Source organism: Protomyctophum bolini (assembly GCF_963924005.1).
Source record: "Protomyctophum bolini genome assembly, chromosome: 20".
Taxonomy (NCBI): Eukaryota; Metazoa; Chordata; class Actinopteri; order Myctophiformes; family Myctophidae; genus Protomyctophum; species Protomyctophum bolini.
The window spans coordinates 6,636,226-6,651,346 of record NC_137881.1 but is presented as its reverse complement, the minus strand read 5'-3'; positions in this window follow the sequence as shown (position 1 = coordinate 6,651,346).

Genomic DNA, 15,121 nt, shown 5'->3' with positions numbered 1-15,121 from the left:
AACATATTTAGTGATCTAGTATGAATACTGTGTAGTTTGCACTTTGCAGAATGGATACTGTGTCATGTACTATTTATTATGCCAACCGGATCTCACCCAAACAAGCATGAAACCAGTATTGACAGCAGTATTATTGTATAAGATAGATAGAACCTTTAAAAACACAGTTACAAAGTGCTTTGTGTTGCCACCATCAACGCATGGTTTCCACCACCCTTTTTTTCATGATTTTAATTGTTTTGAATCTCCTAAAATCATGAAAAACAACATACTATAGTCCAGGGGTATTCAACAGGCGGTAGTGGCCCTTGGAACACTTTTTTAAAAGAAAGCTTATGAAAGTTACAGATGTGTGCGATATGAAGTGTGATATTACCATGACAGTAATCCTTAATCATATTCTATCATATTTAAGATGAGACAAACACCAGTCACTTTAGACTAGAACGCCCCCCCCCCCCCCCCCCTCTAATTAGAGCACTTGGCTCTAATGTCCTTGTGTATTATCTGAAGTATTAACACTGACATTCATGGACATTATACACAAACCAATAGTGGCTACTTTTCAGCTTAAAGTTTGTTCAGACCAAGATGGCCGACAACACATTTTCCCCTTGATTCAATCCTTTAAGGATGTGTTAGAAGATGAAAGGTGTACATCAGTGGTTCCCAGAGTCCCAGGGGTCCCTGAGGGAGTTCTACAGGGTCCCCAGCTAAATGATAGTTTGGAACCAAATGGACTCTTATGGATCTGTAACTCAGAGTGTACACTGTCACTCTCAGAGTTAAAATAACAGTGGTTTTACGATATAAATTAGGGTCTCAGAGATAGAAATGCCATTAAATGGGTTTCCGTACGTAGACTAATGCATGTCAAACTGGGGGTCCTGGAAATTAACTGGGTTGAGCATCACTGCTAGAGCCATAAAAATCTTCTCTTATGGGGTCCCTGATATATTTCTTCAAGTGGGGGTCCGCGGGGCTAATTAGTGTCAATTTGGGGGGTCCTTGGCATGAAAAAGAAAGTAGCCTTCCGTTTTCGAACTGGCGACCTTCCGGTATCAAGACCGCTCCACAAACCGTTGGGCAAACCGTTCGGCCACCGCTGCTGTGAACACCTGGGCAGTTCTTAAGTTGCTTCAGTTAGTATTTCGATATTTGATATTCATTTTAGCTGCCCCACCCCCTCCCTATACAAACCCATTATATTAAACTTAAAACTAAATTTTAACCATGATAGATTCATCAAAAACACCCGACCTATTTTCTGGTGAGTCGTGACTGATAATATCCTTCTAATACGTGAGGGGGCTGTGGTTTTACATTTACTGTTTTAGACCACTGAGGTCGCTGATAATGCGAGGATCTGGTTCTCTATTCAGTCTATTGACTATTTAAGCCGTGACGTACCCCGCTCTTCCAGGGGGGGGGGGTCTTGTAACCTGACGCTGCCAGATCCAAGAAGCTTGCTACACAAGTTTGTTTCACAGGTAACATGGTTATCCAATACCGCCCCCATCTGGCAGAATCAGGTTAGGTGTCTTGAGCTGCGGTGGGATCCATAATAACGCACGTGCATGTATTAAGTCATCATGTCGTGCGCGCGGCGCGGCGCGCCACCGCCACACACAGTCACTGACGACACACGCCCAAACAAGCACGCTGCTAGTGTTTGTTACAACAAGCCGTTTGTTTTAATATTAAACACCTCGGAATGTAACTTTCACTGACATGAACATGGAGTTATAATGAGAGTCGACAGAGTTTTTACCAGGCTGTGAAAAACTAAACAAAGAAACACTAAGTTCTACAACAAACTGATATAACAGAAGTTAGGCCTTCATATCATCCATCTCCTCCTCAACAGGTGAGTGTTTGCAGCAGGTGTTAGGCGGCGGCCTACTGTTCGCTTTAAGATCAGTGCTTTTAAAACCTTTTAGTTTTACACATCGGAGCCATTGTTTATTTATTCAGCATTTGAGCCACGGACCACCGTCTGCTGACATTTAGCCTCTCAGACCCACAACTAAAGAATATTTTGTTGTCGTTGGATAAGAGTTTGTCCACACTCCCATGCTGTGTTGATGTTGGTACCATTTTAGGAGAGATAACAGGCAAACGTTGATTAAAAATGCTATCTAGACTTCTGGTAAATTAATTAGCCTAATGCGTGTATTAAACATTTTTTTTTTTTTTTTTTTACTGTTGACGGGTCCATTTGGTTTCATTCTATATCAAGAGTTACAGATCTAATAATAAGGGTCCATTTGGTTAAACTCATATCTGCATGCGGACCACCTGGAACCACCCTCAAGGACCACTGGTGGACTGGCTTATTTTAATTACCTTTAAAGGAGTTGATAATTTCACTTTGATGCAAATAGTAAATAGTTAGTTAAGTGGTTCCTAGCTCTGGTCCATAGCTCTAATGCGTTGCATTAGAGCTATGTTACTATCAACTTCTGCCGCTCGCATGAATGCAGACCAGCCTCTACTCTTTAGTGTAAATAAAAAGAACGTTTTTGCTACTCACCAAAACAAAGGCGGGTTGTGTCAATAGAAAGACTACTTTCCTTAGTGGAAGCACTCTGAGCCCCCCACCACACGTATAAACTGTACTTTATGGGCAAAAAGGTATTTTGTTTCCACCGGAAAAAAAACATTTTTAGTTACTCCGCTGCGCCCTCTACTGATATTGCCCAGAGAACTGCCTCATAGAGAATATTTTTCCTCCGGTGAAAAAAAATCCCTTTTTGGCCAAAAAGTACCGTTTATACGTGTGGTGGGGGGCTCGGAGTGCGTCCACTAAGGAAAGTAGTCTTTCTATTGACACAACCCGCCTTTGTTTTGGTGAGTAGCAAAAACGTTCTTTTTATTTTCGCCAAAGAGTAGAGGCTGGTCTGATTTCGATTTGAGATTTAAAATTGGAAGTCCCATAGCCTTGTACTGTGCAGGGCAGAATCGTAGAAGCAGTAGAAGGTTATGAATCAGAGGGCAGAATCGTAGAAGCAGTAGAAGGTTATGAATCAGAGCTAAGTGGTTCCCAAACGTTGTCATGTCAAGGACCCCCAAATTGACACTATAGTTAGCCCGCGGACCCCCATTTGAAGAGAAGATTTATAAGGCTCTAGCAGTGATTCTCAACCCGTTTATAATTTCAAGGACCCCCAGTTTGACACTAGTCTACGGACCCCCATTTAATAGCATTTCTATCTCTGGGACCCCCAATTTATATTGTGAAATCAATGTTTATTTAATTCTGAGAGCATAAATGTGTCCCTTATAGGGTCCATTTGATTCCATTCTACACTCTCAGAGTTACAGGTCCATTTGGTTACAAACTATCATTTAGCTGTGGACCCCCTGGAACTCCCTCGAGGACCCCTGGGGGTCCCCGGACCCCACTTTGGGAACCACTGAGTTATAGAAGCATTGTTGTTTTGTGTGATGTGATATGAATCTCAGAGGCTATTTTTTGGTTACTTTAGTGTGTGTGTGTGTGTGTGTACATGTGCGCGCGCGGCTGTTTGGACATGTTGTGAGCTTGTACATTTCATACAAATCGTCCCCCTGGGTCCACAGTTGATATTGCTTAATGTGCAACATTGTGATTTGGATTGGACACACACACACGCACGCACGCACACACACACACACACACACACACACACACACACACACACACACACACACACACACACACACACACACACACACACCTCAAATGAGTCAAATGACTAATTGACATCACCAGCTGGATTGGTAGTGACTGTTTAGTCGTGTTGTGTTGCATCGTGTTTCCTGGTGTACAACATCTAGACCATGTTTAAGTAACAATAAATGTTAATTTATTGACGCTGTGCGGAAGCTAAATGATGTGTGTCACTGTCACCAGCCTCTCATCTGTAGTGTTGACACTGTACTGAAGCTAAATGATGTGTGTGTCACCAGCCTCTCATCTGTAGTGTTGACACTGTGCTGAAGCTAAATGATGTGTGTGTCACCAGCCTCTCATCTGTAGTGTTGACACTGTACTGAAGCTAAATGATGTGTGTGTCACCAGCCTCTCATCTGTAGTGTTGACACTGTACTGAAGCTAAATGATGTGTGTGTCACCAGCCTCTCATCTGTAGTGTTGACACTGTACTGAAGCTAAATTATGTGTGTCACCAGCCTCTCATCTGTAGTGTTGACACTGTGAAGCTAAATGATGTGTGGGTCACCAGCCTCTCATCTGCAGTGCTGTTGGTAATCCTGTTGATTAGGAAGGTGCCAAAGCACTATAGAGTGGTGTTCATGTTCATATCTGTATGGTGTTTTGGTATTTTTGAGTGGTGCAACCACACATAGTGTGTGTGTGTGTGTGTGTGTGTGTGTGTGTGTGTGTGTGTGTGTGTGTGGGGCCCGGTGTCCGAGCACGGAAATATATAGCGTTTGTTCACCACCAGGTATCACTGTTGCACAGCCTAACAGACAGGCCAGGGAGGAGGGTCAGTACAGTACTGTACAGTACCACTCACTTCAGACGGGTCTGATTTATTTTTAAGTGTTGGAGTTTGGAAGCACTGGTTGATGTTAACTGGCCGTCCTGCTGCCTCCTGCATTATGTGCAAATTCCAAAGGGTGGTGCGCTGGGGCTGTTCAGTGACTTCAACGAGCGCTTCCAACACTTTAGGAAAAAGAATCACCTGCACAAAAATAAATAATGACGCTGTCTTTACCCATTCTGTACGGGAACCCCTTTTGGTGTTTTAAGCATTAGGTTATGCTTTAGCTATATTGAAAAATAGCAGATCTACAAGCTCTCATAGCGCGGCACCGAGTGCTATTTCTGAAAGATCTTGGCGCAAATTTGGAATATATATTCTTTTTCCGAGCGAACGTTTTTAACTCAAATCTTTGCTTCTGGAGGAGGGAGTCCCTGTGGAGGGGGTCCCTCTGGAGGAGGGGGTCCCTGGAACAACATATTCTGGAGGAGGGGGTCCCTGGAACGACATATTCTCAGATGGGGGTCGGCGGCCAGTTACATGATTTTTTTTTGGGGGTCCTTGACATGAAATGGTTGGAGAACCACGGCTATAGAAACATAGTATTATTATTAAATGGTTGGAGAACCACGGCTATAGAAACATAGTGTTATTATTATTAAATGGTTGGAGAACCACGGCTATAGAAACATAGTGTTATTATTATTAAATGGTTGGAGAACCACGGCTATAGAAACATAGTGTTATTATTATTAAATGGTTGGAGAACCACGGCTATAGAAACATAGTATTATTATTAAATGGTTGGAGAACCACGGCTATAGAAACATAGTGTTATTATTATTAAATGGTTGGAGAACCACGGCTATAGAAACATAGTGTTATTATTATTAAATGGTTGGAGAACCACGGCTATAGAAACATAGTGTTATTATTATTAAATGGTTGGAGAACCACGGCTATAGAAACATAGTGTTATTATTATTAAATGGTTGGAGAACCACGGCTATAGAAACATAGTGTTATTATTATTAAATGGTTGGAGAACCACGGCTATAGAAACATAGTATTATTATTAAATGGTTGGAGAACCACGGCTATAGAAACATAGTGTTATTATTATTAAATGGTTGGAGAACCACGGCTATAGAAACATAGTGTTATTATTATTAAATGGTTGGAGAACCACGGCTATAGAAACATAGTGTTATTATTATTAAATGGTTGGAGAACCACGGCTATAGAAACATAGTGTTATTATTATTAAATGGTTGGAGAACCACGGCTATAGAAACATAGGGTTATTATTATTAAATGGTTGGAGAACCACGGCTATAGAAACATGGGGTTATCCAGAAAACTGTCAGGATTTAGAAGGCATTTGTAGAATCGTCCTCGGGTGTAAATGGCTTAATTCTCAGGGCTTCTGGGTAATGGAGTCCCAATGCAATGCCCATATATGGAGTGTCATGGCAGCCTCCGTGACGCTCTGTTCTCGCTTCTTGTGTCACGAGGCGTGACGGACTGACGCCCGTATATGGTGGCGTGACTGACGGAGACACGGGTTTTGCAAGGTTTTCATCGTAATTGCAATTATTATGCAGAATGACCCATTTCACACAAGTTATCAAATGTATAAATTGTATACAAATATTTAGAAAATGGCAGATCTACAAACTCAGTGTGTCTCATCGCATGCTTGTAGATCAGCAATTTTCAAATGGCGTATATAGGGCTTAATGTGGCTAATTAATGTGGTGTTTTGTAGTAATGATCTAAAACAGTGGTTTTCAACCAGTGGTCCGGAGACCACCAGTGGTCCTTGAGGGGGTTCCTCGTGGTCCGGGGACCACCAGTGGTCCCTGAGGGGGTTCCTGGTGGTCCCCAGCTAAATGATGGAGAGTTGGTAACCTAATGGACCCTTATGGATCTTTAACTCTTGAGAGCGTGAAATGAAACCAAATGGACCCGTACAAATTATTGTTAAACATCTGCATTACTTAATTTACAATAAGTTACACAATTACCAACACCAATACAGCATGGAAGTGTGGACAGAATCTGATCCAACAACACCAAAATATTATTTTTGTGGTTCCGTGGCTCAAATGGGTCTGAGAGGCTAAATGTCATAAACGGTGGTTCCGTGGCTCAAATGGGTCTGAGAGGCTAAATGTCATCAAACGGTGGTTCCGTGGCTCAAATGGGTCTGAGAGGCTAAATGTCATCAAACGGTGGTTCCGTGGCTCAAATGGGTCTGAGAGGCTAAATGTCATCAAACGGTGGTTCCGTGGCTCAAATGGGTCTGAGAGGCTAAATGTCATCAAACGGTGGTTCCGTGGCTCAAATGGGTCTGAGAGGCTAAATGTCATCAAACGGTGGTTCCGTGGCTCAAATGGGTCTGAGAGGCTAAATGTCATCAAACGGTGGTTCCGTGGCTCAAATGGGTCTGAGAGGCTAAATGTCATCAAACGGTGGTTCCGTGGCTCAAATGGGTCTGAGAGGCTAAATGTCATCAAACGGTGGTTCCGTGGCTCAAATGGGTCTGAGAGGCTAAATGTCATCAAACGGTGGTTCCGTGGCTCAAATGGGTCTGAGAGGCTAAATGTCATCAAATGGTGGTTCCGTGGCTCAAATGGGTCTGAGAGGCTAAATGTCATCAAACGGTGGTTCCGTGGCTCAAATGGGTCTGAGAGGCTAAATGTCATCAAATGGTGGTTCCGTGGCTACAATGCCCAATACATAATGGGCCTTGATATGAAGAGGGTTGAAAACCACTGATCTAAATGTACAAACTAACATAATTATAGTAACGACATTTTAGTAAAAGTAGAATATTTGACTGTATCGCTGCGCGGCGAAGCTATGCCCAATTTTGGTCCGAAATTATATAAAAAAAAAAAAAAAAGTTTTCTTGTTTGAATTATTTTTTTCAGTTCCAATTGACAATGAATGGAGAATTTACGTCATGTGTGTCCGAGCACTTCCACATACGTTACGTCATGGTTATGTACGATGACAAGACAAGAGCACCGCTCACTTCACACGAGTGTGATTTTTATTTATACAGCTTTTGTCCCCACACGTCTCAATATTTGCATTATATTGACAAGGAAAGGAGAAATTAAGTACAGTATAGTACAGTACAGTATGGCAGCGGTGGCCGAACGGTTTGCGGAGCGGTCCTGATATCGGAAGGTCGCTAGTTCGTATCCCTGGACCGGCACGTTAAAATTACCACCGCTGAAGTGCCCTTGAGCAAGGCATTGAACCACTACCATGAAATGTTCTATGAGCAGGGCCTGGCTGTAAACAAGTTCTTGAGCCCTGGGTAAACAATAAAATAGTACCTTTCCTTTCCTTAGTCCAGTTACCCTGGGTAAACATAGTACCTTTCCTTTCCTTAGTCCAGTTACCCTGGGTAAACATAGTACCTTTCCTTTCCTTAGTCCAGTTACCCTGGGTAAACATAGTACCTTTCCTTTCCTTAGTCCAGTTACCCTGGGTAAACATAGTACCTTTCCTTTCCTTAGTCCAGTTACCCTGGGTAAACATAGTACCTTTCCTTTCCTTAGTCCAGTTACCCTGGGTAATCATAGTACCTTTCCTTTGTCCAGTTACCCTGGGTAATCATAGTACCTTTCCTTTCCTTAGTCCAGTTACCCTGGGTAAACATAGTACCTTTCCTTTCCTTAGTCCAGTTACCCTGGGTAAACATAGTACCTTTCCTTTCCTTAGTCCAGTTACCCTGGGTAATCATAGTTCCTTTCCTTAGTCCAGTTACCCTGGGTAAACATAGTACAGTTCCTTTCCTTTACCACTCACTTCAGACCGGTCTGATGTTTTTCTTTTTAATATATATCCTTTTTCTTGTTTATTTCTAAAGGAGAATGATGCCTGGTGCTCTTGTCTGGAACCCTCCTCAGAACAGCGTGGGGGAGAGGTACAGATTTGGCTCCCTGCCTCTCCTCCTAAGAACAGCGTGGGGGAGAGGTACAGATTTGGCTCCCTGCCTCTCCTCCTCAGAACAGCGTGGGGGAGAGGTACAGATTTGGCTCCCTGCCTCTCCTCCTCAGAACAGCGTGGGGGAGAGGTACAGATTTGGCTCCCTGCCTCTCCTCCTCAGAACAGCGTGGGGGAGAGGTACAGATTTGGCTCCCTGCCTCTCCTCCTCAGAACAGAGTGGGGGAGAGGTACAGATTTGGCTCCCTGCCTCTTCCCGGCCTGTGGACCTGGCAGACTGGTGAGTTGGAATTTATTTATTTAGTTACATAGTGTTACAATGCTATTACAAATTGTAATAGCATATTATATTAATATTGTAATTTACAATATTACAATGTATTGCAGTGTTTCAATGTCATTAGCCTTACATTGTTATGGTTACTACAATAATGTTAAAACCTTTCCTTTCCTTAGTCCAGTTACCCTGGGTAAACATAGTACCTTTCCTTTCCTTTACCACTCACTTCAGACGGGTCTGATGTTTTTCTTTTTAATATATATCCTTTTTCTTGTTTATTTCTAAAGGAGAATGATGCCTGGTGCTCTTGTCTGGAACCCTCCTCAGAACAGCGTGGGAAGAGGTACAGATTTGGCTCCCTGCCTCTCCTCCTCAGAACAGCTTGGGGGAGAGGTACAGATTTGGCTCCCTGCCTCTCCTCCTCAGAACAGCTTGGGGGAGAGGTACAGATTTGGCTCCCTGCCTCTCCCCGGCCTGTGGACCTGGCAGACTGGTGAGTTGGAATTTATTTATTTAGTTACATAGTGTTACAATGCTATTACAAATAGTAATAGCATATTATATTAATATTGTAAGTTTCAATGCCATTAGCCTTACACTGTTATCGCAAGGTTACTACAATAATGTTAAAATGTTACAATGTTAAAAACCATTTGAGGGAATTTGAGTAGGTTTTGGTAATTCGTTAACATTTTGAGGCATTTGCACTTGAGTTTTTCCCCAATATTTTTAACTTCTACGAACCACTACATCTCGGATCCAAATATTCTACTTTTACCTCCACTGCATTTATTTGAAAACATTAGTTACTAGTTACTTAACAGATTATTTTTTATATTTATTACAAAAAATAAATAGAAGCAAAGATTTTAGTTAAATGTTCGCTCTGAAAGATTTGTGCCACATTTTCAGGATTTTTCAGAAATAGCAGATCTACAAGCTCACATTTGAAAACTTGTAAAGGGACATTTTGCAGAATGACTACTTTCTACTTTTGGTACTTTATGTACATTTTTAAAACTAATACTGTTGTACTTTTGTTGAAGTACATTTTAAATTCTGGACTTTTACAGAAACAGTATTTCTATACAGCACTATTGATACTTTTACTTAAAGGACAACGTTAGATTCATGTTTTAGGTTATTAGAGAAAGTAAAAGATGAGCACATTTTCTTTCATTTGCTGCTTTCTTTTGTTAGCGATTTTACCCATTTTTGACATGGGGGGGGGGGGGGGGGCATTCCAACATGAGGCTAAATATGTTTATTATTATTTATTTTTTACAAAATGTTATAGCGATTTTTTTTTTTTTTACTGTAGTCCTACTAGACCCCAGGAAATTACACCTGGCCACAAAAGATCACAGGATCTGTTGAATGTGAACAGTATCCTCCTACACTTTGTAAAATAAATGTATTTAGCCCCATGTTCGAATGCCCCCGCCCCGATAGCTCAAATCGTTAAAACGAAAGAAAGCAGCAAATGAAAATAAACCAATAAACACTCATCTTTTGCTTTCTCTAATAACAACCTAAAACATGAACCTTGGTTGCTTATACTTTTTAATAGTATTCATCATTGCTGTGGCAATACCTTGCACTGCGAGCTGTTATTTTCAAAATCTTTGCCTTTCTGATGTAATTACCAATTTGGCTAATGTTTGATAATCTTTGGTATAGTTGGTTGCTTTAGACGCAGCAATGGTCTTATTAGTTTATTTTTATTTGTCATTTCAGAGATTTAAAATAATAATAAATGTAGTGGAGTAAAAGCATAATATTTGCCTCTGAGATGTAGTGGAGTAGCAATTAGGTGTCGGTGGCAAACACTGTTGTCCAGAAACGCCACAAAAGGCTCTGGTCAGGCTCTGCCAGTGGACCTAATGAGCCTGTCACAGTCAGTTTGCACTCTTCAGGCACAGACAGACGGATACAGTAGAGACCTCCATATACAGTATGGGCACAAAAGGGACCCGTTAAAACGGGTGCTATGACAAGTTGACAACGGGTATTATCAGGTTCCCTAGTTGCATCGTTCTCAAGTAGGCCGATGGGCACGTACAGGTGTAGTCATTTCTAACACTTGTTTTTAACACCTTTTTTTTTGTTATTATTTATTTATAGGCATTATTTATTAAGGAAAATTATGCCAGCTGCCCTTGATGTCTGGAATGCTCCTTGGGAACGCCAGGGGAGTGACCTCCGAACGCCGGGGATAGGGTCGAGATGCCTGGGGGGTCTCCCCGCCCGGTCAACGATAGTGGGCGCGCTATGTTGTCTGGAATCCCCATGCAAATGTACCGCTCAAGCTGGTACATTGAGGTACATTAGGCCCATCACAAGTATTAATAAATTATTTAAAAAAACAAAACAAATACATGAATTGTGAAAGTAGCAGATCTATGAGATCAAAACAGTTTTGAGCTCCTAGATCTGCTACTTCCACTACTTTCTAACATGGGAGCGATTATGACTATTATCCCAAAAGTATTGCGATTATCACAAATACTTATTATGTATTAATTGTGATGGGCCTAAGGGTGTGTGTGTGTGTGGGGGTGTGTGTGTGTGTGTGGGGGGGGTTGTCTGTGTCTGTGTGTGCGTGCATGTGTTTGCCGTGTGTGTGTTGAATCTGTTTTTGATTGGCCCGACGCGACGTGTAATCTACGAGCATGTTGAATTTGGGGCCCGACGTTGACAACATTGAATCTACGAGCTGGACGACGCTGGATCTACGTCAGTTATAGTGTAGTTCTCCCCGGGGTATGGGTTGAATCTGGGATAATCAGGCATAATGGGCAGGCGGGTCGTGCAGGAACTGGGTTGTGCAGGAACCGGGTCGTACCCAGCGGTCCCTCGTGCGACCCCCGTCCATTGTGCTCTGCTACCCGTCCTCCCGTACCAAGGTCTTTAGTCTAGTTTCTCTCTTCTCTAGTTTCAGGTTTCAGATTTCATCTCTTCACATCTCTTCAAAGTACCAACTGTTGAATATCTTGTTTCCTTCCCGCCAGGTTGGCCAAATGTTTTCCCTATCCTGTACTTTCCTTCCCGCCAGGTTGGCCAAATGTTGTAGTTTCTGTTTGATTAACCCCCTTTTGTAGTACTTTCCAGGTGGCAAACGTTGAATTTGTGTCACTTTTCTAGTGACATAAATTAACATATGAATTACCGTAGTGCAGCTCTGTACCGTATTACCCTATAGCTATTAGGACGTTGTGGTGGTGTGGATGTTAATGCATGCGTGTATACGCGAGTGTGTGCGTGTGTTTCATTCAATGAAACAATTGACGAATTTCATTTCTTCAAGACAATCTATGAATTTCATTTAATTTCCCATCATTCATTGGACTCCCATCATGGCAAGGTAACTCTTCAAATCCTCAAAAATGATGAGAAACGGCGTGCCATAGTATGCCGTACGATATGGGCTATAGCCCACGGTCCAAAATAATGAGAAACGAGGCTAACTTTTTTTTTCAAAATTTCAAAAAATATGGGCTATAACCCATCGTTTTTTTCATTTTTTCATTTTTTTCAAATCCTCAAAAATGATGAAAAACAGCGTGCCATAGTATGCCGTACGATATGGGCTATAGCCCACGGTCCAAAATGATGAGAAACGAGGCTAACTTTTTTTTTCAAAATTTCAAAAAACATGGGCTATAACCCATCGTTTCTTTCATTTTTTCATTTTTTTCAAATCCTCAAAAATGATGAAAAACGGCGTGCCATAGTATGCCGTACGATATGGGCTATAGCCCACGGTCCAAAATGATGAGAAACGAGGCTAACTTTTTTTTTCAAAATTTCAAAAAACATGGGCTATAACCCATCGTTTCTTTCATTTTTTTCGAATCCTCAAAAATGATGAAAAACGGCGTGCCATAGTATGCCATATGATATGGGCTATAGCCCACGGTCCAAAATGATGAGAAACGAGGCTAACTTTTTTTTTCAAAATTTCAAAAAATATGGGCTATAACCCATCGTTTTTTTCATTTTTTTCAAATCCTCAAAAATGATGAAAAACAGCGTGCCATAGTATGCCGTACGATATGGGCTATAGCCCACGGTCCAAAATGATGAGAAACGAGGCTAACTTTTTTTTTCAAAATTTCAAAAAACATGGGCTATAACCCATCGTTTCTTTCATTTTTTCATTTTTTTCAAATCCTCAAAAATGATGAAAAGCGGCGTGCCATAGTATGCCGTACGATATGGGCACCTAGAGAACAGGACATGTGTACCACTACCTAGAGAACAGGACATGTGTACCACTACCTAGAGAACAGGACATGTGTGTGGGTCGGCCAAGGTTTTGGGGGGGTCCCCAGATGACAGTGAAGTGACAATTTTAGGCCATAGTAATTCCTAAAAAAAATCACACCCGTGTGAAGTGAGGGGTGGTCTTATCATTATAAATCATCATACATCACCTCATGAACTGAATTTATGTGATTGGTTAGCTGATTTGCTCGTCTACATATGACGTTAATGTTGGTGTTGCCACAAATTTACATCATATTTGACGGACATAATGACCTAATTTCTCCTTTGATTGTCAATGGCAAATATGAGACGTGAGGGGAAAAAAGCGGGTGCCCCGGACAGGCCAGGAAGGCAACAAAGTGCAGGCAGGGGGACTATCCGGCCTAAGGCTGCGCTGCAAGGGTTGGAGCCTGGCCTGTAAATTTGTGGAGAGAGTCTTCCGGTTTTCAATTGTATAAAGACCAAATCATGGCTAGTCTGGTATGATTCAAATTGAGAGTGTAGGCCACAACACCTTAATTGCCCGGGGTTATTTAATCCATTACATTATACAGTAGCGCCCAGTCGATTTATAAACACGGACCACTTTTACCGACGGACCGGATGTTGATTGAACGGGGGAGGGAGATTTTCGATGACGTCTCACTTTTGCGCAACATCGAGGATTGCACAATCCTCGATGTGGAGCGATGCGATCTGTTTTCATATCGATAAACTTCGTCTTTTGGACAATACTTTGTCGTCGGGCGTTACTAATAGAAAGGACAAAGAACTTCATCCTGGGCGATGGGTTTTTTTTTCTCTTTGTTTTTAATCATCAAATGATCTTGCCGTAGGAGGTCGGCAAGACACACAGGCAACTGTGATTTGGACCTGTAAATTCTAAAAAAAAAACTAAGGCACTGGTTGTGGTACTTCTGGTTTACCAGAACGGGGTTCAACTCTCTGCGGTGCCCTGCTCAATTTGTTGTTACATGGTTCATTTTGTATTTGTATTGTATTTTGTATTTATTTATTCAGCACAGTATAAAAACAACACAGGGAACATATAAATATAAGAAGGGTAAAGTGCTAGGCTGAGGCAAAAAAACCCAAGGGGCTTATACGAGGCCTCTACCTATATAAATTATAAAACATTGTACATATATAGATATAGAATATCCAGAAAACATGATTGCAGTATATAAAACATGATCAAAACAAAAACACAACAAGAACATGATTAGAATTTTTGGTTATCTACATGATTAGAGAAAAGAATAGATGATACAAAGAAATAATAATTAAGTGATCTGGTCAATTAAGTGGGTCCTAAACTTATGTTTGAAATTTTTTAATGAAGAATTTGATGAGATTGCTGTATAGGTGTTCCATAGCTGGGCCCCCCTGTATCTGATGGAGAACTGCCACAGACCAGTACGGAATTTTATGCTCATTGTGTTTCCTTTTCATAGATGATAACCCCCAGGTTCTTTACTGCGTTTGTTTTCCCTACAGTTGGGTTACAAACCAAGCCTGAAGGGACTCTTGGTCGCTTTTTTCCACCACAAATGGCAGTTCTGGCTGAACTGTGCTAAAAACTGTGCGCGAAACTTGGAAATATGGTAGCCCTCTACTTGGCTCCCGATTTTAGAAGATTCAAAGACATGATGTTAAGATACAACATTTTATTATCGTCAGTCTTAAATATGAGCACACACTTTTCATAAAGAAAATACACATGTACCAACAATCCTTTACATTGCAGGGAGTTGAATAGAACAGTATCTTCCCTCCACTTTGGAATAATCCAGAATCAAAGAAGAGCCTTGTGAACTTGCAACTAGGCAAAGGGCAGAATGAATGCTGATCCTTCAAAATAAAATTCAAACAGATCATGAGACTACTTCATGCATCTGCTATGATGATATCCGCTGTTATTCCAGGCAAAAGTTAGATTTTCCATGTCTAACCAAAGTTCACATCCACAAATTCTTCCACACTCCAACGCATATTGAACAAATGTCACACAACACCTAGAATCAATAGTACTATAGGGTAGGTACAATGCAAGTATTTGTTTTCATAATTAATGGATTAAAACTTTCCTAGAAACATGGTCTTTTTTTAATGCATTATGTCT